The 26,172-nt window shown below is 45.8% G+C and overlaps 1 protein-coding gene across 1 annotated transcript in view; it reads right to left on the bottom strand.

Annotated features, from left to right (window-relative positions):
• The window catches only part of DENND2B (DENN domain containing 2B), a 128,422-nt gene that overhangs the window by 66,337 nt on the left and 35,913 nt on the right, over positions 1–26,172 (bottom strand). The window lies entirely within an intron of this gene.

Raw genomic sequence — 26,172 nt, 5'->3', positions numbered from 1 at the left:
GAGCATGAAGTTCACCTTGAATCTCTTTAGAAGTCTTTCTAGGCTCTTTTGTTACCATTCGGATTATCCGTCTCTTAGATTTGTCATCAATTTTCCTCCTGCGGCCACGTCCAGGGAGGTTGGCTACAGTCCCATGGATCTTAAACTTATGAATAATATGTGCAACTGTACTCACAGGAACATCTAGTTGCTTGGAGATGGTCTTATAGCCTTTACCTTTAACATGCTTGTCTATAATTTTCTTTCTGATCTCTTGAGACAGCTCTTTCCTTTGCTTCCTCTGGTCCATGTCGAGTGTGGTACACACCATATCACCAAACAACACAGTGATTACCTGGAGCCATATATATAGGCCCAATGGCTGATTACAAGGTTGTAGACACCTGTGATGCTAATTAGTGGACACACCTTGAATTAACATGTCCCTTTGGTCACATTATGTTCTGTGTTTTCTAGGGGTACCATCATTTTTGTCCATGCCTGTTTCATGAGTTTATTTTTTTACATAATTCTGTTGAAGCATGGTTGAAAAACAATGTCTGACTTTCATTGGTTAACATTTATAGAATTTTAATTTATTATTACTTTTGTCAGATTAAAGTTATTTCTGTGACCATTGTGACTTTTTCTTTCATTGACCAAAGGGTACCAACAATTTTGTCCACGTCTGTACATAACAAAAAAGTGTGAAACAACTGAAAATATGTCATATTCTAGGTTCTTCAAAGTAGCCACCTTTTGCTTTGATTACTGCTTTGCACACTCTTGGCATTCTCTTGATGAGCTTCAAGAGGTAGTCACCTGAAATGGTTTTCACTTCACAGGTGTGCCCTGTCAGGTTAAATAAGTGGGATTTCTTGCCTTATAAATGGGGTTGGGACCATCAGTTGCGTTGTGGAGAAGTCCTCAGGTGGATACACAGCTGATAGTCCTACTGAATAGACTGTTCGAATTTGTATTATGGCAAGAAAAAAGCAGCTAAGTAAAGAAAAACAAGTGGCCATCATTACTTTAAGAAATGAAGGTCAGTCAGTCCGGAAAATTGGGAAAATTTTGAAAGTGTCCCCAAGTGCAGTCACAAAAACCATCAAGCGCTACAAAGAAACTGGCTCACATGCGGACCGCCCCAGGAAAGGAAAGACCAAGAGTCACCTCTGCTGCGGAGGATAAGTTCATCCGAGTCACCAGGCTCAGAAATCGCAGGTTAACAGCAGCTCAGATTAGAGACCAGGTCAATGCCACCCAGAGTTTTAGCAGCAGACACATCTCTACAACAACTGTTAAGAGGAGACTGTGTGAATCAAGCCTTCATGGTAGAAGATCTGCTAGGAAACCACTGCTAAGGACAGGCAACAAGCAGAAGAGACTTGGCTAAAGAATACAAGGAATGGACATTAGACCGGTGGAAATCTGTGCTTTGGTCTGATGAGTCCAAATTTAAGATCTTTGGTTCCAACCACCGTGTCTTTGTGCGACGCAGAAAAGGGATAACGGATGGACTCTACATGCCTGGTTCCCACCGTGAAGCATGGAGGAGGAGGTGTAATGGTGTGGGGGGGGGTTTGCTGGTGACACTGTTGGGGATTTATTCAGAATTGAAGGCATACTGAACCAGCATGGCTACCACAGCATCTTGCAGCGGCATGCTATTCCATCCGGTTTGCGTTTAGTTGGACCATCATTTATTTTTCAACAGGACAATGACCCCAAACACACCTCCAGGCGGTGTAAGGGCTATTTGACCATGAAGGAGAGTGATGGGGTGCTGCGCCAGATGACCTGGCCTCCACAGTCACCGGACCTGAACCCAATCGGGATGGTTTGGGGTGAGCTGGACCGCAGAGTGAAGGCAAAAGGGCCAACAAGTGCTAAGCATCTCTGGGAACTCCTTCAAGACTGTTGGAAGACCATTTCAGGTGACTACCTCTTGAAGCTCATCAAGAGAATGCCAAGAGTGTGCAAAGCAGTAATCAAAGCAAAAGGTGGCTACTTTGAAGAACCTAGAATATGACATATTTTCAGTTGTTTCACACTTTTTTGTTATGTATATAATTCCACGTGTTAATTCATAATTTTGATGCCTACAATTTTCATAGTCATGAAAATAAAGAAAACTCTTTGAATGAGAAGGTGCGTCCAAACTTTTGGTCTGTACTGTATATGAGAGGATACACACCGCTCTGGGGTAGTGGGGAAGTTATCTGCGTTCTGATTGGTCCTGCTAGTTCATGTGAGGAGGGTAATGGCTTATGGGAAGTGAGGGAAATACAGGATGGCCTCAGGAAGTGCAGCAGAGGCCATCTTAGGAAGATGCTGAAATAGAGGCCCAGAGACATAGGAAGGCTCAGGGCTGAATACAGACAGCAGAAAGGTAACATTAACTGAAAAATAAAGCTTCATGAATATCTTCCGTTCAGCATCACATATGTTAGGAATTACATTTTTGGTAGTGAAATGGCAGTTACACTAATAGAGCACTATCCTGCAAAAAATAAGGAACTGTTGAGGCCCTCCAACATCTCCTATGGACACAACAAGCTAACAGTCGGAGGTCTACCCATTAGTACCATCAGCGTTGTCTGGCCGCTGCTTATCTCCTCCCTGTATTGTAGTAACATGTACGATTCCCAGCAAGTTCGCCTCTAACGCATGCTTCTAAACGGATAATAAAGCTGATTAATTGTAAGTGCTACACTTTCCAATAAACTTTGTCTCAATGGCTCACCATTTTTCAGAACTTTGCTTGCTGTCACTGAACAGGACCTTCACTTATAACTGTCGTGTAACGAACCCTGCACCCCTATGATCATCATCCTCTGAAAATCCACAATTCAGGTTTACATTCACTCACAGCAGGCCGCGATCTTGAAAACGGTTAAGAAATAAACCAGTAAGATTTGTAGACATTTCACAACTTTTCCGTCTGCAACTTTCAGAAGTGACAGCAAACAGTCGTCAGAGGCTGGTCTGATGTGACGATCACCTGAAGGAGCTAGTAGTCCGGCCATTCTGGCTCCATCCCTTGCAGAGAAGACAGTTGTGACCACTAGGCCACCTGACTGATGCCCATCTCTCCACAAAGTTCCTCTCTGTAAGGGAGCATTCACACGACCGTGTTTTTCTTCTGCGTCCGTTCTGCAATTTTTGCGGACAATGCACGGACCCATTCATTTCTATGGGTCCGCAAAAATTGCGGAATACCTTTCATTGTCATACATGTGCTGTCTGTTCCGTGTGTCCGTTCCTTTTATTTTAGAACATGTCCTATACTTGGCCGCAAATTGCGGTCCGTAGCCCCATAGAAAGTCAATGGGTCCTTAAAAAACGGATAGCACACGGAAATGCATCCGTATGTCATCTGTTTTTTGCAGACCCCTGGACTGAAAACATTCTAGGAAACCCCATTTCAGTTTTTTGTGGACCATGAAAAAATGGATGACACACGGAAGCACCACGTTCGTATTATACGGACTTACAGAACGGAAACAGAAAGATAACTGAAGACATACGGAACACACGGATCTGTGATTTGCAGAGCGCAATACCAACACGGTCGTGTGAATGCTCCCTAAGGGTAAATGCACACGTTCAGGATTTATGTGCGCACAATCCGCACTGAAATCTGAAGGTGATCGCAGGGAAATTCGTGCGGTCAATCCTTATCAATTGGTGTGGATTTGGGGCAGATTTTCCTGTCCCCATTGAAGTGAATGGAGAAAATCCAGACAGGAAAAATTAAATAAATTGACATGCTGCAGATTTTAAAATCCGCATGGAAAAAATCTGCATCGTGTACTTGAGAATTTCAGATTCTCATAGAATACAATGTACATGACCTACAGTGCGGATTTTCTGCACGCAAATACGCACAGAAAATCCACAATCCTGATCGTGTGCATTTAGCCTAACAAGCTGCCACACTCCACCAACGCAAATCACAATGACGAGAACAAGGAAATCTCTGGCTTTTATCACACGACGTCCCTGCCATGTGCAGACACATTTTGTAGGAAAACAAAGATTAGAACCCCCATATCTGATCATGTTGTGGGGTCTGAAGAATCACCCGTCCATGTGCCGGGCCGGGGGTGCCAAACAGGAAACTAAGCAGGAGCTGTGGAAAGCTGTTCGGAAAGGCCAACTCTAACATGAAGATAAGGAACCGAGTGTCAAGGTGAAACGATACCTAGAAGAAACCAGCAGAACATCCACTAAAAATAAACTGCAGCTCACTCATTAAATCCTCTGTGCTGCTGGGGACCCTGTTCCTTCCACTATGTACCTCTCACCCTGTGACATTCACAAGATCAGCACACTCCTCTCCTGAAATCCTCTGTGCTGCTGGGAGGACCCTGTTCCTTCCACTATGTACCTCTCACCCTGTGACCTTCACAAGATCAGCACACTCCTCTCCTGAAATCCTCTGTGCTGCTGGGGACCCTGCTCCTTCCACTATGTAACTCTCATCCTGTGACATTCACAAGATCAGCACACTCCTCTCCTGAAATCCTCTGTGCTGCTGGGAGGACCCTGTTCCTTCCACTATGTACCTCTCACCCTGTGACATTCACAAGATCAGCACACTCCTATCCTGAAATCCTCTGTGCTGCTGGGAGGACCCTGTTCCTTCCACTATGTACCTCTCACCCTGTGACATTCACAAGATCAGCACACTCCTCTCCTGAAATCCTCTGTGCTGCTGGGAGGACCCTGTTCCTTCCACTATGTACCTCTCACCCTGTGACCTTCACAAGATCAGCACACTCCTCTCCTGAAATCCTCTGTGCTGCTGGGAGGACCCTGCTCCTTCCACGATGTAACCCTTAGGCTACATGCACACGACATGTAGCCTGCGTCCGTTTTTTCCCCCACAGATCCCTTGTAATAAATGCCTATCCTTGTCCGCAAATGTGAAAAAAGTAGGACATGCACTATTTTTTTTGCTGAAGGGAAACACGGACAACGGATGCGGAACACAAACGGATGAACTATCAGCATTTTTTTGCTGACCCATTGAAATAAATTGTTCCCCATCCTATCCGCAAAAAAAAATTAACGGAGGCCTTATCCTGTGACTTCCACAAGATCAGTACACTCCCCTCCTGAAATCCTCTGTGCTGCTGGGGACCCTGCACCTTCCACTATGTAACTCTGAGGCACCTGTCACCGCCACAAGATCAATTGAGATTGAGAGTGACAAGGGGGGGTAGAATGAGAGTGACAAGGGAGGGGGTAGAATGAGAGTGACAAGGGAGGGGTAGAATGAGAGTGACAAGGGAGGGGTAGAATGAGAGTGACAAGGGAGGGGGTAGAATGAGAGTGACAAGGGAGGGGGTAGAATGAGACTGACAAGGGAGGGGGTAGAATGAGAGTGACAAGGGAGGGGGTAGAATGAGAGTGACAAGGGAGGGGGTAGAATGAGACTGACAAGGGAGGGGGTAGAATCAGAGTGACAAGGGAGGGGGGGAATGAGAGTGACAAGGGAGGGAGGGGGGGGGGAGAGAGTGACAAAGGAGGGAGGGGGAGAGTGACAAGGGAGGGAGGGGGGGAGAGTGACATTTTTTTTTAAATAACCCACTTTGGGTGGCATTGTGTGTATAATATCTATGTATCTGTTTAATTTTATATTTTAATTCACTTTCCTTTTTTTTTTACTTAAAAAAAGTATTTTAAAAGTATTTGGGCAAAATGGCAGTTTCGGTTTCGGTTTTCGGTCAAGGGCATCCAGAATTTTCGGTTTCGGACCAGAATTTTCATTTCGGTGCACCCCTACTTTTTTGCGTTGCGGAAGCACGGGCAGAAACACCACGGAAGCACTCCGCACCGCATCTCCGGGTTTGCGGACCCATTCAAGTGAATTGTGGGCCGCAATACGGACACAGCAGGGCAATGGCCGTGTGCATGAGCCATTAGTCTGTGAACTCCCATAAGATCTGCACACTTTTACTGAAATACTCTGTGGCGTTGTCAGCATCGTTAAAATCAGAGTGGGCGTGCTATAAGTCAAGCACCATTGTCTATAGGGATGAGCAAATCCACTTCGAATTAGCATAAAACTGAGTTTGAATACTGTACAGAGTGAGCGCTCCATATAGTATTAGAATGTATTGGCTCAGATGAGCCAAAGTTATTACTTCGCGAAGTCTCATGAGACTTCGGGTAATAACTTCAAAAATTAATTTCTACTGCTAAAAACCTTTTCCCGAACTCAGGTTCGGTTCCAAGGTAAAATAAGAACTAGAGATGTTGACTCCGTATCTGCTCGTGTGCAGGATCATGGAGTCCGGTAAAGCTCAGGACAGCAGACTCGCTGGTGATAATAAAATAATTACCGAGCGATTACACCATGAGCGCCGCTCTCCTCCTCCTCTTTCTCCACCCCTTCCTTCTCCCTCTCCGTCTTCCTCCTCCCCCTCCCTCTCCTCTCCCTCCTCCTCCTCCTCTCCCTCCCCCTCATCCCCCTCCTCCTCTTCTTCCTCCTCCTCCTCTCCCTCCCCCTCCTCTTCTTTTTCCCCCTCCTCCTCTTCTTTCTCCCCCTCCTCCTCCCCCTCCTCCTCTTCTTTCTCCCCCTCCCCTCCTCCTCTTCTTTCTCCCCCTTCTCCTCCTCTTCTTTCTCCCCCTTCTCCTCCTCTTCTTTCTCCCCCATCTCCTCCTCTTCTTCTCCCCCATCTCCTCCTCTTCGTTTCTCCCCCTCCTCCTCCTCTTCTTCTTTCTCCCCCTTCTCCTCCGCCTCTTCTTTCTCCCCCTCCTCTCCCCCCCCCTCCTCCTCCTCTTCTTCTTTCTCCCCCTCCTCCTCCTCTTCTTCTTTCTCCCCCTCCTCCTCCTCTTCTTCTTTCTCCCCCTCCTCCTCCTCTTCTTCGTTCTCCCCCTCCTCCTCCTCTTCTTCTTTCTTCTCCCCTCCGCCTCCTCCTCTTCTTCTTTCTCCCCCTCCTCTTCCTCCTCTTCTTCTTTCTCCCCCTCCTCTTCTTCTTCTTCTTTCTCCCGCCTCCTCTTCTTCTTTCTTCTCTCCCTCCTCCTCTTCTTCTTTCCCCCCTCCTCTTCTTCTTTCTCACCCTCCTCTTCTTCTTTCCCCCCCTCCTCTTCTTCTTTCTCCCCCTCCTCCTCCTCCTTCTTCTTTCTCCCCCTCTTCCTCTTTCTCCCCCTCCTCTTCATCCTCTCCCTCTTCTCCTCCTCCTCCCCCTCCTTCTCTTCTTCCTCCTCCCCCTCTTCCTCCTTCTCCCTCTCCTACTCCTCCTCCCCCTTCTCTTCCTCCTGCCTCTCCTCCTCCCTCTCCTCCCCCTCCTCCTCCTCCCTCTCCTCCCCTCCTCCCCTCTCTCCCTCCTTCTCCCCCTTTTCTTCCTCCTCCCCCTCCTCTTCCTCCTGCCTCTCCTCCCCCTCCTCTTCCTCCCCCCTCTCCTCCTCCTCCCCTCTTCTTCCTCCTCCCCCTACTCTTCCTCCTCCCCCTACTCTTCCTCCTCCCCCTACTCTTCCTCCTCCCCCTACTCTTCCTCCTCCCTCCTTCTCTTCTTCATCCTCCTCCCTCTCCTATTCCTCCCCCTCCTCCTCTTCTTCCTCCTCCTCCCTCTCCTCTTCCTCCTTCTCCCCCTCCCTCTTCTCTACCTCCCCCCCCATCCCTCTTCTCTTCCTCCTCCCCCTCCCTCTTCTCTTCCTCCTCCCCCTCCCTCTTCTCTTCCTCCTCCCCCTCCCTCTTCTCTTCCTCCTCCCCCTCCCTCTTCTCTTCCTCCTCCCCCTCCCTCTTCTCTTCCTCCTCCCCCTCCCTCTTCTCTTCCTCCCCCCCCCCTTCCTCCTTCTCCTGTCCCAAATTTATTCAATAAGAGAAATTGGCAACTGGAGTAAATTATAATGAATCCAACACTCTGCTGAATGGCGGACAGTACACAGACTGTGCGGGGGAGAGGGTACAGGGTGAGGTGTAGCGCTGCCACCGTCGGCGTCTTGTTTTCTCATCCCCTGTTTATACAATAAGAGTAGAGACAATTACCACTTGGCCTCGGAGAGTCTACATATGGATATGTCACTACATACTGCACTCGCCAAGCCTCCAGTCTGGGACCTGTCTGCATCCTTAGGATACCAGGTGGCCATAGACGTAACACTGTTTTCTTAGACAGATGAATGTGATCCAATCGTCCTGGTGCCGCAGCAATTACGGTTATTGACCCTACGGAATGGAAAATCCCAACAAGAATGGCATTAGAGTTTAAGGAGTCTCCGGGGTTTGTCACTCATCTTTCCTACTGTGCTGATGTATAGATTTACCATTCAGCGGTCTGGGGAAGCTAGGTGACAACAAAGGGCGGCACAACCTGATCTCGCCATCTCCATCAGTCCCACAGACAGTGAATGAAGTGATAGCATGCGTGTGCGACTGCACTCACATGATGGCTGGCGGTCCCAGAGGTCAGGCCCCCACGATCTGGCAGTCACCGTCCTCCCGTGGACAGGAGCTAACGTGTTATTACTGCAATAATAGGGCCATCCTGTTTGGAAGTCATTATCCGCTTCTGCAGCGTGATAACTGATCAGGCAGTGTTCACACATTGCGGACAGGTTTTTGTGATTGACACAATTCCTGGTCTGGAACTGGATAGGCTCCTCTGCAGGAGCTGTAATGGTTGCCAATTGACAGCCACCCAGATAACTAGAAAACTCCAGGACCTAAATTTACAGGGAATTCTTTGGTTTTCGGAGAGGACTGTCATTAAAGGCTCATGTACACGGCTGTTGCAGTCCGCAAATTGCGGATACCAGCCATGTGCGGTCTGCATTTTGGGGAACAGAACGCCCGGCCCTCTGTCGAACTGTCCTATCCTCACCTGTAATACAGACAAGTGTAGGACATGTTCTTTATTTCTGCAGGGTGTGATGGAACGGACATACGGATGCGGACTGCACGCGGTAAGCTGTCTTGTTTTTGCAGCCCCATTGAAGTGAATGGGTCTTCATCTGATCCACAAAAAATGTGGATCAGATGCGGACAAAAACAATGGTCATGTGCATGAGCCCTAATGCTGCTACTCTGACTTTCCTACCTGCAGATTATACAGTCGTGGTCTGATCACATCCCAAGCATACAAGAGGTGTGTTCTGACCGGCCATGAGGTTTTCTGGGGTGGTCAGATCCTTGGTCGACAATTACTGATCTGTGAGCTGAAGCCTCGCCCCAAAAAAACAGCCAATATCCTGAGCGTTACAGCGCGAGACTGAATGCGGTGACGGATACCTTTATTTGTAAGCTCTGGTGGTAACCGGAGCACAGATTCAAGGCAGAGTGTGCTCCTCCCAATAATCACCTTTTCTGCTGCAGAAAGCTCCAATGTGGTCAGGGGTTCCCTCCACAGTTAGGCCATTTTACACATCTTCTTGAGCAGCTTTGCTTTACTCCTCTTGAACCGATCCCCTAGTCACATCAAGAGCTGCGTCCACCATTCTGTTGTTATAACAAGCCTTATACTCTAGTCACTTCCAGAGCTGCTGTTACATCACCTCCAGAGCTACAATATCCTCATGCCCCATAGGGATGTAATCAGGGCCGGTTCTAGGTGAAATGGGGCCCTGGGGTGAAAAACAATAAGGCCCCCCCCCTTCCCATGACACGAAGGGGCAGAGGGATAGCAGAGCAGGGAGAGGCTGGTGCTGCTACTAGGGGGTCATACCATGGGGGGAGTAATAAAGCCCACCATAATGCCCCCCCCCCCCATTAGAAATAATTCTCCTTATAATGTGACAGTGCAAAAATACCCCTATATAGTGACCCCAGTAAATGCCCCCAGAGTGCTCCTCTCCCCCTCCCTTCTAGTGCCCCCCATAATGTACCAGTATAAAATGCCCCATATATAGTGCCCCAGTAGATGCCCTCAGTGTCCCCCATAATTTGTAAGTATAAAATACCCCTTCTCAGTTCCCCTCGTAGATGACCCCATAGTAGTCCTCTCCCCCTTCCCCATAGTACCCACCATAATGTGTCCCAGTATAAAATGCCCCTATACAGAGCCCCCATATAAAATAACCATTCTTTGTGGCCTCAGTAGATGCCCCTATAGTGCCCACCAATAATGTTGTGCCAGTAAGAAGTGCCCCCAATAATGTGCCAGTAATAAGTGTCCCCATAGATGTCCCCCAATAATGTGCCAGTAAAATGTGCCCTCATAGATGCCCCCCAATCATGTGCCAGTTATAAGAGCCCCCCCACCATCATGTGTCAGTAACAAGAGGACCCCCCCCATCATGCATGTGGCCATAGCCATAGGCCCCCCTGATCATGTGCCAGTAGCCTGAGCCCCCCCCATCAACATGTGCCAGTAGCCATAGGCCCCCCTATCATGTCCCAGTAGCCATAGGCCCCCCCATCATGTGCCAGTAGCCATAGCCCCCCCCTATCATGTCCCAGTAGCCATAGGCCCCCCTGATCATGTGCCAGTAGCCTGAGCCCCCCCCCCATCAACATGTGCCAGTAGCCACCAGTATTGTACACAAAAAACAAACAAAAAAACCACTTATACTAACCTCCTTGGCAGCGATGCGATGCAGCCTCTTCCGGCCTGTGTCCCGCTCTGTACGGCTCAGGCGACCTGGTGCCTGCAGCCTATCAGAGGAAGGGGAAGGGACACGCCTCCTTCTCCCCTGCTGCACAGCCATCTGTATCTCTGTCCTGAGGACGGCGATACAGATGACTGGAGATGAGCGCTTCCACAATGGAAGCGCTCATCTCCGTGTGACACTGACTGTCCTGCCTATAGTTAGTTGCGGGCCGGCGCGGGGGGCCCCTAAGGACTCGGGGGCCCAGGGGCAATTGCCCCCCTTGCCTCTATGGAAGCGCCGGCCCTGTATGTAATAGCCTGGGCGCTTCCACCTGTATGGAGACACGTCGGTGCGGGTATATCAGTAGGTATTGGAGTATTTGATCCTGGGGCGGAGGCAGTCACAGAGGATCTGGTCTTCTGGCTGCGTCCCGGCTCCGGTCCCCGCCAGATACATAAGCGCTGCTTTATCTTCCCACAAACAGATGGGGTTATGCAGTTTTACTCGACGGTTCCCAGGCAGCCAAGTATCAGCTTCTGCCTCCGCCAAGATGAGAGGGAGCCTGCCGGATGGCACGACGTTTGTATGGCTTTATTTTACATGAACTGGAAGAGGGTTGCAGACATGCCTGAGAATAGGAAACAAGTTGAATTCTGAATGCAGCTCTGCATGTGACTAGAGTACAAGACATGATGTGACTGAAAACTGGTTAAAACTAAGAATGAAAGGTTCTGCGGCTACCGGTGAGAATTAGTATGGCAGCATCTGGCTTGTCCATGTCGCACGGCACACGTATGCTACACATCCCATATATATCCATCATGGCCCAGGATCTGTTCAGGGGGCAGGAGAGATGACACCATGGTAAATGGCGCCACCTACAGCACAGCCGGTGGTCTCCTCGGGGGGATCTTGTTCAGAGTGGGATGCATGAGGGGAGATGATGGGAGTCCTCCTCCTGTTTATTTGTGCAGAATGCTTGATGTTACAGGTGCACCACCAATGAGGCCAAATAAGGCAATCGCCTCAGGCAGAATCAGGTAGGGGCAAAGGGGGGGGGGGGCAGAAGGGCAATAGGCAATGAGTGCTTTCATTGGGAAAACACTCATCTCTACATATTCAACTGCATCACTGTACTCAGGACAGCAATACAGCTGAATGCCGCATCGGGGCACAGGAGCGATGTCACCCTGGCCCCCCGCTTCCACTAATAGGCTACAGGAACTAGGGCTAAGCCTCCGGGCTGCGCAGATCTCAGGACAGAGACTAGAAGAAGTCCGTGTCTTGCACTGCATCGCTGACAGCAGAATGGCGGTATTTGAGTTTATTATTTTTATTTGCCAGCAAGGTGTTCGGCCACAATGGGGGGGGGGGGGGGGGTCGTTATTTTGTACAAACCGGATTCCCAAAAAGTTGGGACACTAAACAAATTGTGAATAAAAACTGGATGCAATGATGTGGAGATGGCAAATGTCACTATGTTATCTGTAATAGAACGTAGATGACGGATCAAACGTTTAATCCGAGTAAATGTATCATTTTAAAGGAAAAATACGTTGATTCAAATTTTCACGGTGTCAACAAGTCCCCAAAAAAGTTGGGACAAGTAGCAATAAGAGGCTGGAAAAAGTAAATTTGAGCATAACGAAGAGCTGGAAGAACAATTAACACTAATTAGGTCAATTGGCAACATGATTGGGTATAAAAAGAGCTTCTCAGAGCGGCCGTGTCTCTCAGAAGCCAAGATGGGGAGAGGATCACCAATTCCCACAATGTTGCGCAGGAAGATAGTGGAGCAATATCAGAAAGGTGTTACCCAGCGAAACATTGCAAAGACTTTGCATCTATCATCATCAACTGTGCAGAACATCATCCGAAGATTCAGAGACTCTGGAACAATCTCTGTGCGTAAGGGTCAAGGCCGTAAAACCCTACTGGATGCCCGTGATCTCCGGGCCCTTACACGACACTGCACCACAAACAGGAATGCTACTGTAAAGGAAATCCCAGAATGGGCTCAGGAATACTTCCAGAAACCATTGTCAGTGACCACAATCCCACCGCGCCATCCGCCGCTGCCAGCTGAAACTCTACAGTGCAAAGAAGAAGCCATTTCTAAGCAAGATCCACAAGCTCAGGCATTTTCACTGGGCCAGGGGTCATTTACAATGGGTAGATCAAATACAGTAAGATGTCGCACTAGGAGAAATGGACACCACCAGGTGCACCTGTAAGATTGAGAGCACTCGCTCAATAGAATGAATAAATAGTAATTATATAAATTACAGGGCACTCAAGAAACCGTGACCCTGTAGTTAGAACAAATAAATGCTTTAATTGCTTGAACAGATAAAATTACTATAAAATGCAACAACCATGTACATTACATATATAAATCTATACAGTGAAAGATCCAAAAAATCGATAATACATATAAAAGCGGTAGCAGTGTTCTAGCTTTGTATAAAAAATCGACTACATATTCGATATTTTAGCAAATAATCGAGTTGTTCTATCCGATGTTTGTGAACAGCTATATAGTGGAAGTACCTGAGTTGGTGGCGGCGTCCCGCTACAAAGTTACTTGCAAGTAATAGTTTGTTACCTTATAATCGATTGAGGCGTTTCATCCACACCTTAAGAATCCCTCACTCCACCGAATATGCCTATAATTCGTACGGCACTTGTTTGATCGGGAGATTGAAGACGGCTCTGCGGATCGATTTTTCGTCACTGCTTAGGCCGGTAAATCCCGGCCTTTGAGTAAAAGTTTCGCAGTGGTATTATAGCAGAGACTTTCGTCGATATATGGTCCGCCTCTAGTCTGTTGAGATAGTTGATTATAGGTACTTGGGTCTTTCGGTACAAAGATGGGGGTGTAGCACCAGACGCGTTTCGGGGTCCAACGTTCTTGCCCCTTCCTCAGTGGTATGCATCACCCCTTCTAAAACCCCTCTTTTATACTAAGTCTTCTATGGTCTCATTGGTCATTCATCAAAACGTCAGATCAGTTTGTCAGTTTACTCAGGTGTCCCTCATTACTATTCGATCTTGTTCACAATGTCATATTGAACAAACTTAGCTTTGAATAGCTATTTTTCAATCTTTAGCAATACAACTTTAGCAATCACATAGAAAGAATGACTCGAAACAAAGAGGATTTTCGAATTCGATACCCTGATACCCAAGGGCCTTAATGCAGAATTCGAGCTCTTTGGATTTTTATGAATTAGTGGGCACCCATGTGTCGATGACAAACCGCGTGTTTGTTTTACTGCGCCCGGTTTCTCCTCTACACATGGGTCTCCACTTTGATACAACCCTCAAGTGAATTTTGAACTTTGTTTGTTTGTGTACAACATTATATAAATAATATTTTATATTTTATACTTTTTATACATTTTTATATGAATGCTCTCACTTGTTTTAACATATATACTATTAATTTATGGTGGGTATCTGCTTTTTGCCCCAAAAAGAAAAAACACACAGGAACCGCATCAAAAACGCATATAGCTAGGGTGCGCTTTTTCTGTAGGAGACGTATAAGTTCAAAATATATAAATGGATGAAAGTGTAGAACTGTGTTGTATTGCTAAAGATTGAAAAATAGCTATTCAAAGCTAAGTTTGTTCAATATGACATTGTGAACAAGATCGAATAGTAATGAGGGACACCTGAGTAAACTGACAAACTGATCTGACGTTTTGATGAATGACCAATGAGACCATAGAAGACTTAGTATAAAAGAGGGGTTTTAGAAGGGGTGATGCATACCACTGAGGAAGGGGCAAGAACGTTGGACCCCGAAACGCGTCTGGTGCTACACCCCCATCTTTGTACCGAAAGACCCAAGTACCTATAATCGACTATCTCAACAGACTAGAGGCGGACCATATATCGACGAAAGTCTCTGCTATAATACCACTGCAAAACTTTTACTCAAAGGCCGGGATTTACCGGCCTAAGCAGTGACGAAAAATCGATCCGCAGAGCCGTCTTCAATCTCCCGATCAAACAAGTGCCGTACGAATTATAGGCATATTCGGTGGAGTGAGGGATTCTTAAGGTCTGGATGAAACGCCTCAATCAATTATAAGGTAACAAACTATTACTTGCAAGTAACTTTGTAGCGGGACGCCGCCACCAACTCAGGTACTTCCACTATATAGCTGTTCACAAACATCGGATAGAACAACTCGATTATTTGCTAAAATATCGAATATGTAGTCGATTTTTTATACAAAGCTAGAACACTGCTACCGCTTTTATATGTATTATCGATTTTTTGGATCTTTCACTGTATAGATTTATATATGTAATGTACATGGTTGTTGCATTTTATAGTAATTTTATCTGTTCAAGCAATTAAAGCATTTATTTGTTCTAACCACAGGGTCACGGTTTCTTGAGTGCCCTGTAATTTATATAATTATCATTTACAATGGAGTGTGGCAAAATGGAAGACTGTTCTGTGGTCAGACGAGTCACGATTCGAAGTTCTTTTTGGAAATCTGGGACGCCATGTCATCCGGACCAAAGAGGACAAGGACAACCCAAGTTGTTATCAACGCTCAGTTCAGAAGCCTGCATCTCTGAGGGTATGGGGTGGCATGAGTGCGTGTGGCATGGGCAGCTTGCATGTCTGGAAAGGCACCATCAATGCAGGAACATATATTCAGGTTCTAGAACAACATCTGCTCCCATCCAGACGTCATCTCTTTCAGGGAAGACCCTGCATTTTTCAACAAGATAATGCCAGACCACATTCTGCATCAATCACAACATCATGGCTGCGTAGGAGAAGGATCCGGGCACTGAAATGGCCGGTCTGCAGTCCAGATCTGTCACCTATAGAGGACATTTGGCGCATCATAAAGAGGAAGGTGCAACAAAGAAGGCCCAAGACGATGGAACAGTTAGAGGCCGGTATTAGACAAGAATGGGAGAGCATTCCTATTACTAAACTGGAGAAACTGGTCTCCTCGGTCCCCAGACGTCTGTTGAGTGTTGTAAGAAGAAGGGGAGATGCCACACAGCGGGGAAAATGGCCTTGTCCCAACTTTTGGGGGATTTGTTGACACCATGAAATTCTGATTCAACATATTTTTCCCTTAAAATGGTACATTTTCTCAGTTTAAACTTTTGTTCCGTGATTTATGTTCTATTCTGAATAAAATATTAGAAGTTGGCGCCTCCACATCATTGCATCCAGTATTTATTCACGATTTGTATAGTGTCCCAACTTTTTTGGAATCCGGTTCGTAATTGGAGAAAGCACTATGGGGACACTGCGGCTGTAAAAAGGAGCATTTTTGTAATGGAACACATTCTAAGTTGGCCACCATGGGGGTATTTCTTCTACATGGGGCACTGGTACACATCATGAGGGAGCATTGCTTGTACTGGCACACATAAGAGGGTATTTTTGTACTGGCACAAATTAGAGGGGGAAAAGTAGTTGTCAAAAAAATCATGGCGGTCTGGTCTGAATAGAAAAGATAAAGAAAGAGAAGGTCTACACCAGAGGAGACCTCACTGCATATAGGTATAAGGCGCTGTATTAGGGTCCATTCACACGTCCGTAGTGTATTGCCAGCACCCCTATAGAAATGCCTATTCGGACAAGAATAGGACATGTTATATTTTTTTCGGGAGCCGCGGACCAGAAATGCGGACAATGTGTGCTGTCCGCATCCTTTCTGTCTCCATTGAGAATAAATGGGTCTCCACACATTCATGAATGAATCTACATAAAGATGTAATTACAAAGGATGTCTGGGCAGACACTGAACAAGCAGGGAATGCAGAGAGCTTTCAGCTCACAAGCCTGCATATTAGTGAGTGCAGCTCTGGAGTATAATACAGGATGTAACTCAGGATCAGTACAGGATAAGTAGTGTATGTACACAGTGACTGCACCAGCAGAATAGTGAGTGCAGCTCTGGAGTATAATACAGGAGGTAACTCAGGGTCAGTACAGGATAAGTAATGTATGTACACAGTGACTGCACCAGCAGAATAGTGAGTGCAGCTCTGGAGTATAATACAGGATGTAACTCAGGATCAGTACAGGATAAGTAATGTATGTACACAGTGACTGCACCAGCAGAATAGTGAGTGCAGCTCTGGAGTATAATACAGGAGGTAACTCAGGGTCAGTACAGGATAAGTAATGTATGTACACAGTGACTGCACCAGCAGAATAGTGAGTGCAGCTCTAGAGTATAATACAGGATGTAACTCAGGATCAGTACAGGATAAGTAATGTATGTACACAGTGACTGCACCAGCAGAATAGTGAATGCAGCTCTGGAGTATAATACAGGATGTAACTCAGGATCAGTACAGGATAAGTAATGTATGTACACAGTGACTGCACCAGCAGAATAGTGAGTGCAGCTCTGGAGTATAATACAGGATGTAACTCAGGATCAGTACAGGATAAGTAATGTATGTACACAGTGACTGCACCAGCAGAATAGTGAGTGCAGCTCTGGAGTATAATACAGGATGTAACTCAGGATCAGTACAGGATAAGTAATGTATGTACACAGTGACTGCACCGGCAGAATAGTGAGTGCAGCTCTGGAGTATAATACAGGATGTAACTGAGGATCAGTACAGGATAAGTAATGTATGTACACAGTGACTGCACCAGCAGAATAGTGAGTGCAGCTCTGGAGTATAATACAGGATGTAACTCAGGATCAGTACAGGATAAGTAATGTATGTACACAGTGACTGCACCAGCAGAATAGTGAGTGCAGCTCTGGAGTATAATACAGGATGTAACTCAGGATCAGTACAGGATAAGTAATGTATGTACACAGTGACTGCACCAGCAGAATAGTGAGTGCAGCTCTGGAGTATAATACAGGATGTAACTCAGGATCAGTACAGGATAAGTAATGTATGTACCCAGTGACTGCACCAGCAGAATAGTGAGTGCAGCTCTGGAGTATAATACAGGATGTAACTCAGGATCAGTACAGGATAAGTAATGTCTGTACACAGTGACTGCACCAGCAGAATAGTGAGTGCAGCTCTGGAGTATAATACAGGATGTAACTCAGGATCAGTACAGGATAAGTAATGTCTGTACACAGTGACTGTACCAGCTGAATAGTGAGTGCAGCTCTGGAGTATAATACAGGAAGTACCAGTAAGTCAGGATCAGTCTATTTTTGGGGGTAGATACAGAGACTCAGCACAGACCTCTGGATTATATTAGAGGGAAGCCCTGTAACTGTGGGGTCCTTGCAGTAAAGTAGTGGCTCTAGTTCTGGACCATGATCTCTATGTACATCCATATATCTGTTTCATGAATACTGCCTCTCATGATAAAAACCTGGGTAATCTGCTAGCAGACTGATACCTCTGCGCAGGGGATGCAGGGAGATTGTAATCAGCAGACAGAGGAGGGTTCATCCAGTCCATGGGGAGAAGAAACACGAGGAGCGTCCAGAGGTCACTGCGCTGCGCTCAGCCTGGGTCTTCTCTGCTTTATATAAATATGCTTTGGAGCGCAGCCACAGCTCCATGAAGCTCGGCGACTGCTCAGCAGACAATGTGTTTCCAATATCGGTCTCCACTGAGCTTTCTGTGTAACTTGTGAGTAATGAACTTGCACTCGCTCCATGTTTGGCTTCAGCTGTGGACCTGGCTAAGGTCTTCCCCAGCAGCACATCGCACCTCCAAACAAACATAGCTACGGTATATACAAGCTAACAAGCCAACCAATATGGCCGCTACTACAGCCCACATACGGCGTCAAGCCACTGTCTAGACCAGGGGTGCACAAGAATAGGTGCGGACAAGAATAGGCACTCTTTATAGCGCCGACCATGTGCGGTCCGCAAAATGCGGAACGCACATGGCCGGTACCCGTGTTTTGCGGATCTGCAATTTGGGGACTGCAAAACACTTACAGTCGTGTGAATACATGGCCCCGGAAACAGAAGAGTTATACCTACTTGCTCCCCGCGCTGTTTTTAATTGGCAGTGCATGGCCATGGGGACATGCACCTCTCCAGCCAATCACTGGCTTCAGTGGTGACATGGCCACAAACAGAATGTCACTGCTGCAGCCAGTCATTGACTGGAGTGGTGTATGTGACCATGCAGTGTCAGCTGTAAAACTGCAGGAACCGGAAGATGGAGGCTGAGGGGGCAGGGTGGCATGAAGCAGGTAAGTATGCATCTTCTGGTTCAGGGGCCATGCCGCAGGAACTTGTTAAGTCATTTTTCACCTGTCATTGCATGGCCATGGTCACATACTGTCACGGCTGTCATGGTCTGGCGATACCACTAACCTCCAGTATAAGAATAGCCATGAGGCCACACCCAGCTCCACCTTGCACGCTCCTTTAACCCGAAACAAACCAAAATGGAAAGGAACACGAGTCATAAAGGGGAAGTGTAAAATCATGCTAACACATTGCCACCAGCAACAAGCATGCACGGCAAAAGTGTCACAGTCCACTACCACCAGACCATGACAGCCGTGACACATACACCGCTCCAGTCAATGACTGGCTGCAGCAGTGACATTCTGCTTGTGGCCACATCACCGCTGAAGCCAGTGATTGGTTGGAGAGGTGCATGTGACCATGACCATGCACTGCCAAGTAAAAACAGCGCGGAGAGCAAGTAGGTATAACTCTTCGGTTTCTAGGGCCATGCTGCAAGAACTTGTTAAAAAATCATTTTTACTGGGAAATCCCTTTAAGCCCCTAATACACTGCGAGATATTCAGGTCAATTACTGGGAACAAGTCTTCAACTCCGCAGATATAGACTGGAAACTAGAAGTTGTACATCTCATAAAGGAAACAGGTTCTTGGCAATAACCAAAGACAATGACCTCTCCCAACTGGTTCAGGACCCGACTAGAGGGACGGCCATACTGGACTTAGTACTAACCAATAGGCCTGACAGAACAACAGACGTGCAGGTCGGGGGACACCTGGGAAATAGTGACCAGAAAATCATAACCTTTCAATTATTAGTCAAAAGAGCGTTTCTACAGGGAGGAACAAAAATACCAAACTTCAAAAAAGCTAAATTTAGCTAAGAAAGGCCATAGGCCGAACTAACTGGGACAAAGTCCTCAAAAATAAAAATACAGCCACAAAATTGGATATTTTTAAAAGCATCCTAAAATCTAATTGTGAGAGGTACATACCGTATAGGAATACCAGGTTAAGGAACAAGAAAAAAACTATGTGGATAAATAGAAATGTAAAGGAAGCAATAAATGACAAAAAGAAAGCATTTAAACCACTAAAACAGGAGGAGAGCAAGGAAGCACTGAAAAACTATAAGGAAAAAGTTGAATATGTAAAAAACAAATAAAAGCAGCCAAACTAGAGACCGAGAGATTAATTGCTAAAGAGCAAAACTAACCCTAAAATGTTCTACAATTATATAAATGGTAAAAAGTATAAGTCTGAAGGTGTCAGGCCTTTACAGAGTGAAGAGGGGAGAGTTGCAGAGAGCAATGAGCGATTCCACTGTATTCACTGAGGAAACAAACTGTCAGATGAAATGCAGAATGTAAATTCCCCATTAAAAGTGCCCTGTCTGACCCAGGAAGAAGTACAGCGGCGTCTTAAAATTATTAAAATAGACAAATCACCGGGACCAGATGGCATACACCCCTGTATCCTAAGAGAATTAATTAATGTCATAGTCAGACCCTTATTTCTGATATTTGCGGCCTCTATACTGACAGGGAGTGTTCCACAGGATTGGCGAATAGCAAACGTGGTGCAGATATTAAAAAAGGGTCCAAAAACAGAGCCTGGAAACATTAGGCTGGTAAGTTTAACATCTATCGTGGGTAAACTGTTTGAAGGTTTTCTAAGAGATGCTATCTTGGAGCACCTCAATGAAAATAAGCAAATACCGCCATATCAGCATGGCTTCATTAGGGATCGGTCATGTCAGACTAATTTAATCAGTTTCTATGAGGAGGTAAGTTCTAGACTTGACCACAGCGAATCAATGGATGTCGTATATCTGGACTTCTCCAAAGCATTTGACACTGTACCGCATAAAAGGTTAGTATATAAAATGAGAATGCTCGGACTGGGAGAAAATGTCTGTAGGTGGGTAAGTAAGTGGCTCAGTGATAAAAACAGAGGGTGGTTATTAATGGTACACACTCAGATTGGGTCACTGTCACTAGTGGGGTACCTCAGGGGAGTATTGGAGGGGTCACTGTCACTAGTAGGGTACAGGAGTCAGTATTGGGCCCTATTCTCTTCAATTTATTTATTAATGATCTTGTAGAAGGCTTGCACAGTAAAATATATATTTTGCAGATGACAAACTGTGTAAAGTAATTAACTTAGAAGAGGATAGTATACTGTATATATATATACTACAGAGGACAGTATATGGTAAATATACCACAGAGTACAGTATACAGTATATATACTACAGAGGACAGTATACAGATACAGAGGCATCTGGATAGATTGGAGGCTTAGGCAGAGAAGTGGCAGATGAGGTTTAACATTGACAAATGTAAGGTTATGCACATGGGAAGGAATAATGCAAGTCACCCGTACATACTAAATGGTAAAACACTCGGTAACACTGACATGGAAAAGTACCTAGGAATTTAAGTGAACAGCAAACTAAGCTGTAGAAACCAGTGTCAGGTAGCTGCTGCCAAGGCCAATAAGATAATGGGTTGCATCAAAAGGGACATAGATAGTGGTGATGAGAAGATAGTCCTACCACTTTACACATCACTAGTCAGACCACACATGGAGGACTGTGTACAGTTCTGGGCACCTGTGAACAAGGCAGACATGGCAGAGCTGGAGAGGGTCCAGAGGAGGGCAACTAAAGTAATAACTGGAATGGGGCAACTACAGGACCCTGAAAGATTATCAACATTAGGGTTATTCACTTTAGACAAAAGACGACTGAGGGGAGATCTAATTACTATGCATAAATATATCAGGGGTCAGTATAGAGATCACTCCCATCATCTATTTATCCCCAGGGGACTGTGACGAGGGGACATCCTCTGCGCCTGGAGGAAAGAAGGTTTATACACAAACATAGAAGAGGATTCTTTATGTTAAGAGCAGTGAGACTATGGACTGTGATGAGGGGACATCCTCTGCGTGTGGAAAGAAGGTTTATACACAAACATAGAAGAGGATTCTTTACGTTAAGAGCAGTGAGACTATGGACTCTTTACTGTAAGAGCAGTGAGACTATGGACTCTTTACTGTAAGAGCAGTGAGACTATGGACTCTTGACTGTAAGAGCAGTGAGACTATGGACTCTTGACTGTAAGAGCAGTGAGACTGTGGACTCTATACTGTAAGAGCAGGGAGACTATGGACTCTATACTGTAAGAGCAGAGACTATGGACTCTTTACTGTAAGAGCAGTGAGACTATGGACTCTTTACTGTAAGAGCAGTGAGACTATGGACTCTTTAGTGTAAGAGCAGTGAGACTGTGGACTACTGTAAGAGCAGTGAGACTATGGACTCTATACTGTAAGAGCAGTGAGACTATGGACTCTATACTGTAAGAGCAGTGAGACTATGGACTCTTTACTGTAAGAGCAGTGAGACTATGGACTCTATACTGTAAGAGCAGGGAGACTATGGACTCTTTACTGTAAGAGCGGTGAGACTATGGACTCTATACTGTAAGAGCAGTGAGACTATGGCTCTTTACTGTAAGAGCAGATGAGACTATGGACTCTATACTGTAAGAGCAGTGAGGCTATGGACTCTTGACTGTAAGAGCAGTGAGACTATGGACTCTTTACTGTAAGAGCAGTGAGACTGTGGACTCTATACTGTAAGAGCAGGGAGACTATGGACTCTATACTGGTAAGAGCAGAGACACTATGGACTCGTTACTGTAAGAGCAGTGAGACTATGGACTCTTTACTGTAAGAGCAGTGAGACTATGGACTCTTTAGTGTGAAGAGCAGTGAGACTGTGGACTACTGTAAGAGCAGTGAGGACTATGGACTCTATACTGTAAGAGCAGTGAGGACTATGGACTCTATACTGTAAGAGCAGTGAGACTATGGACTCTTTACTGTAAGAGCAGTGAGACTATGGACTCTATACTGTAAGAGCAGTGAGGACTATGGACTCTTTACTGTAAGAGCAGTGAGACTATGGACTCTTACTGTAAGAGCAGTGAGACTATGGACTCTTACTGTAAGAGCAGTGAGACTATGGACTCTATACTGTAAGAGCAGTGAGGACTATGGACTCTTACTGTAAGAGCAGTGAGACTATGGACTCTTTACTGTAAGAGCAGTGAGACTATGGACTCTATACTGTAAGAGCAGTGAGACTATGGACTCTATACTGTAAGAGCAGTGAGACATATGGACTCTTTACTGTAAGAGGCAGTGAGACTATGGACTCTTTACTGTAAGAGCAGTGAGACTATGATACTGTAAGAGCAGTGAGACTATGGACTCTTTACTGTAAGAGCAGTGAGCACTATGGACTCTATACTGTAAGAGCAGTGAGACTATGGACTCTATACTGTAAGAGCAGTGAGACTATGGACTCTGTACTGTAAGAGCAGTGAGACTATGGACTCTTTACTGTAAGAGCAGTGAGACTATGGACTCTATACTGTAAGAGCAGTGAGACTATGGACTCTACTGTAAGAGCAGTGAGACTATGGACTCTGTACTGTAAGAGCAGTGAGACTATGGACTCTATACTGTAAGAGCAGTGAGACTATGGACTCTTTACTGTAAGAGCAGTGAGACTATGGACTCTGTACTGTAAGAGCAGTGAGACTATGGACTCTTTACTGTAAGAGCAGTGAGGACTATGGACTCTATACTGTAAGAGCAGTGAGACTATGGACTCTATACTGTAAGAGCAGTGAGACTATGGACTCTATACTGGAAGGAGGACTATGGACTCTTACTGTAAGAGCAGTGAGACTATGGACTCTATACTGTAAGAGCAGTGAGACTATGGACTCTTTACTGTAAGAGCAGTGAGACTATGGACTCTGTACTGTAAGAGCAGTGAGACTATGGACTCTATACCTGTAAGAGCAGTGAGACTATGGCCTCTATACTGTAAGAGCAGTGAGGACTATGGACTCTTACTGTAAGAGCAGTGAGACTATGGACTCTATACTGTAAGAGCAGTGAGGACTATGGACTCTATACTGTAAGAGCAGTGAGGACTATGGACTCTATACTGTAAGAGCAGTGAGACTATGGACTCTATACTGTAAGAGCAGTGAGACTATGGGACTCTATACTGTAAGAGCAGTGAGACTATGGACTCTATACTGTAAGAGCAGTGAGGACTATGGACTCTATACTGTAACAGCAGTGAGACTATGGACTCTTTACTGTAAGAGCAGTGAGACTATGGACTCTATACTGTAAGAGCAGTGAGACTATGGACTCTGTACTGTAAGAGCAGTGAGACTTATGGACTCTATACTGTAAGAGCAGTGAGACTATGGACTCTGTACTGTAACAGCAGTGAGACTATGGACTCTATACTGTAAGAGCAGTGAGACTATGGACTCTATACTGTAAGAGCAGTGAGACTATGGACTCTGTACTGTAACAGCAGTGAGACTATGGACTCTGTACTGTAACAGCAGTGAGACTATGGACTCTTTACTGTAAGAGCAGTGAGACTATGGACTCTATACTGTAACAGCAGTGAGACTATGGACTCTATACTGTAAGAGCAGTGAGACTATGGACTCTATACTGTAAGAGCAGTGAGACTATGGACTCTATACTGTAAGAGCAGTGAGACTATGGACTCTTTACTGTAAGAGCAGTGAGACTATGGGACTCTATACTGTAAGAGCAGTGAGACTATGGACTCTTTACTGTAAGAGCAGTGAGACTATGGACTCTATACTGTAAGAGCAGTGAGACTATGGACTCTATACTGTAAGAGCGGTGAGACTATGGACTCTTTACTGTAAGAGCAGTGAGACTATGGACTCTTTACTGTAGAGCGGTGAGACTGTGGACTCTTACTGTAAGAGCAGTGAGACTATGGACTCTATACTGTAAGAGCAGTGAGACTATGGACTCTATACTGTAACAGCAGTGAGACTATGGACTCTATACTGTAAGAGCAGTGAGACTATGGACTCTATACTGTAAGAGCAGTGAGACTATGGACTCTTTACTGTAAGAGCAGTGAGACTATGGACTCTATACTGTAAGAGCAGTGAGACTATGGACTCTGTACTGTAAGAGCAGTGAGACTATGGACTCTTTACTGTAAGAGCAGTGAGACTGTGGACTCTGTACTGTAAGAGCAGTGAGACTGTGGAACTCTAAGTTCACTAAAAGAGTTCAGGAGGGGCCTGGATGTATTTCTGGAGTGTAATAATATTACAGGTTATAGCTACTAGAGAGGGATCGTTGATCCAGGGAGTTATTCGGATGCCTGATTGGAGTCGGGAAGGAGTTTTTTCCCCCTTAAGGCTCCATTCACACGTCCGCAAAATGGGTCCGCATCCTTTCCGCAATTTTGCGGAAAGGGTGCGGACCCATTCATTCTCTATGGGGACAGAATGTGCTGTCCGCATCCACATTTGCGGATCCGCACTTCCGCATCCGTGCTTCCGTTTCCGCAAAAAAATAGAACATGTCCTATTCTTGTCCGCAATTGCGGACAAGAACAGGCATATTCTATTATGTCGGCAATGTGCGGTCCGCAAAATGCGGAAAGCACATTGCCGCTTTCCGTGTTTTGCGGATCCGTGTCTCCGTGTATCCGCAAAACACATTGCGGACGTGTGAATACAGCCTAAGTGGGGAAAATTGGCTTCTACTTCTTTTCTTTTGCCTTCCTCTGGATCAACTTGCAGGATATCAGGCCGAACTGGATGGACGGAGGACTTTTTTTTATAAACTATGTTACTATGTTATAGGAAAAGTGACGACATTAACTTCCTGCCTCCTATTCATAAATCAGCAATTTCTTTCCCTGCAGAGGACGGCGCTCACTGGTTATGACCCAATTTTTTTTAATAATTGGTTTATTACTTATTATTGAAACATATTTTTTGCCGCATAATATGTCCCCCAAGAGGTCATAAAAAGACTGTTGGGGACAATAAACACTTAACTATTTTGCCCTTTCTTTTTTTTTTATTAGTATTTTATTTATTTTTCATTTTTTTCTATTATTTTTTTTAAATATATTTTTGCCACATAGTTTGTCCTTAAGAGGTCACTGAAAGACCTTTAGGGACACAGACCTTTCTTTGCACTATTTCCACTGTAACTGGGGCATCCAAAGCCATCCTGCTGTGGGGGCATTCACCACAGGCAGAGCTGTACAGGGTCTCCTGACCCTAGAGCTCTGCGCTCCTCTGCCCCCATAGCGCTCACCTATCTGAGGAGAAGCTATAATGCTCCATCGTGCGGTGCTGCAGGCAGAAACAGCTCATCACACGATCATCTGTGTTTCTGTCCAGGAGGACGGGGGCTGCTAACCCTGGCTCTGGGGGCCACCCCTGGTCTAGACACTTGATATGTAATTCTGTCTGGTTATGAAGAGGTTGGTACCCAGCTCAGTGCCTAAGTAGGCCGATCTGCTGTTCAGGAGCCTAGGAAAGCTGAGTGGGAGCACCAGTAACAGCCGT

Source organism: Bufo gargarizans, unplaced genomic scaffold (assembly GCF_014858855.1).
Source record: "Bufo gargarizans isolate SCDJY-AF-19 unplaced genomic scaffold, ASM1485885v1 fragScaff_scaffold_376_pilon, whole genome shotgun sequence".
Lineage (NCBI taxonomy): Eukaryota > Metazoa > Chordata > Amphibia > Anura > Bufonidae > Bufo > Bufo gargarizans.
This window is presented reverse-complemented; position numbering and strand designations above follow the sequence as displayed.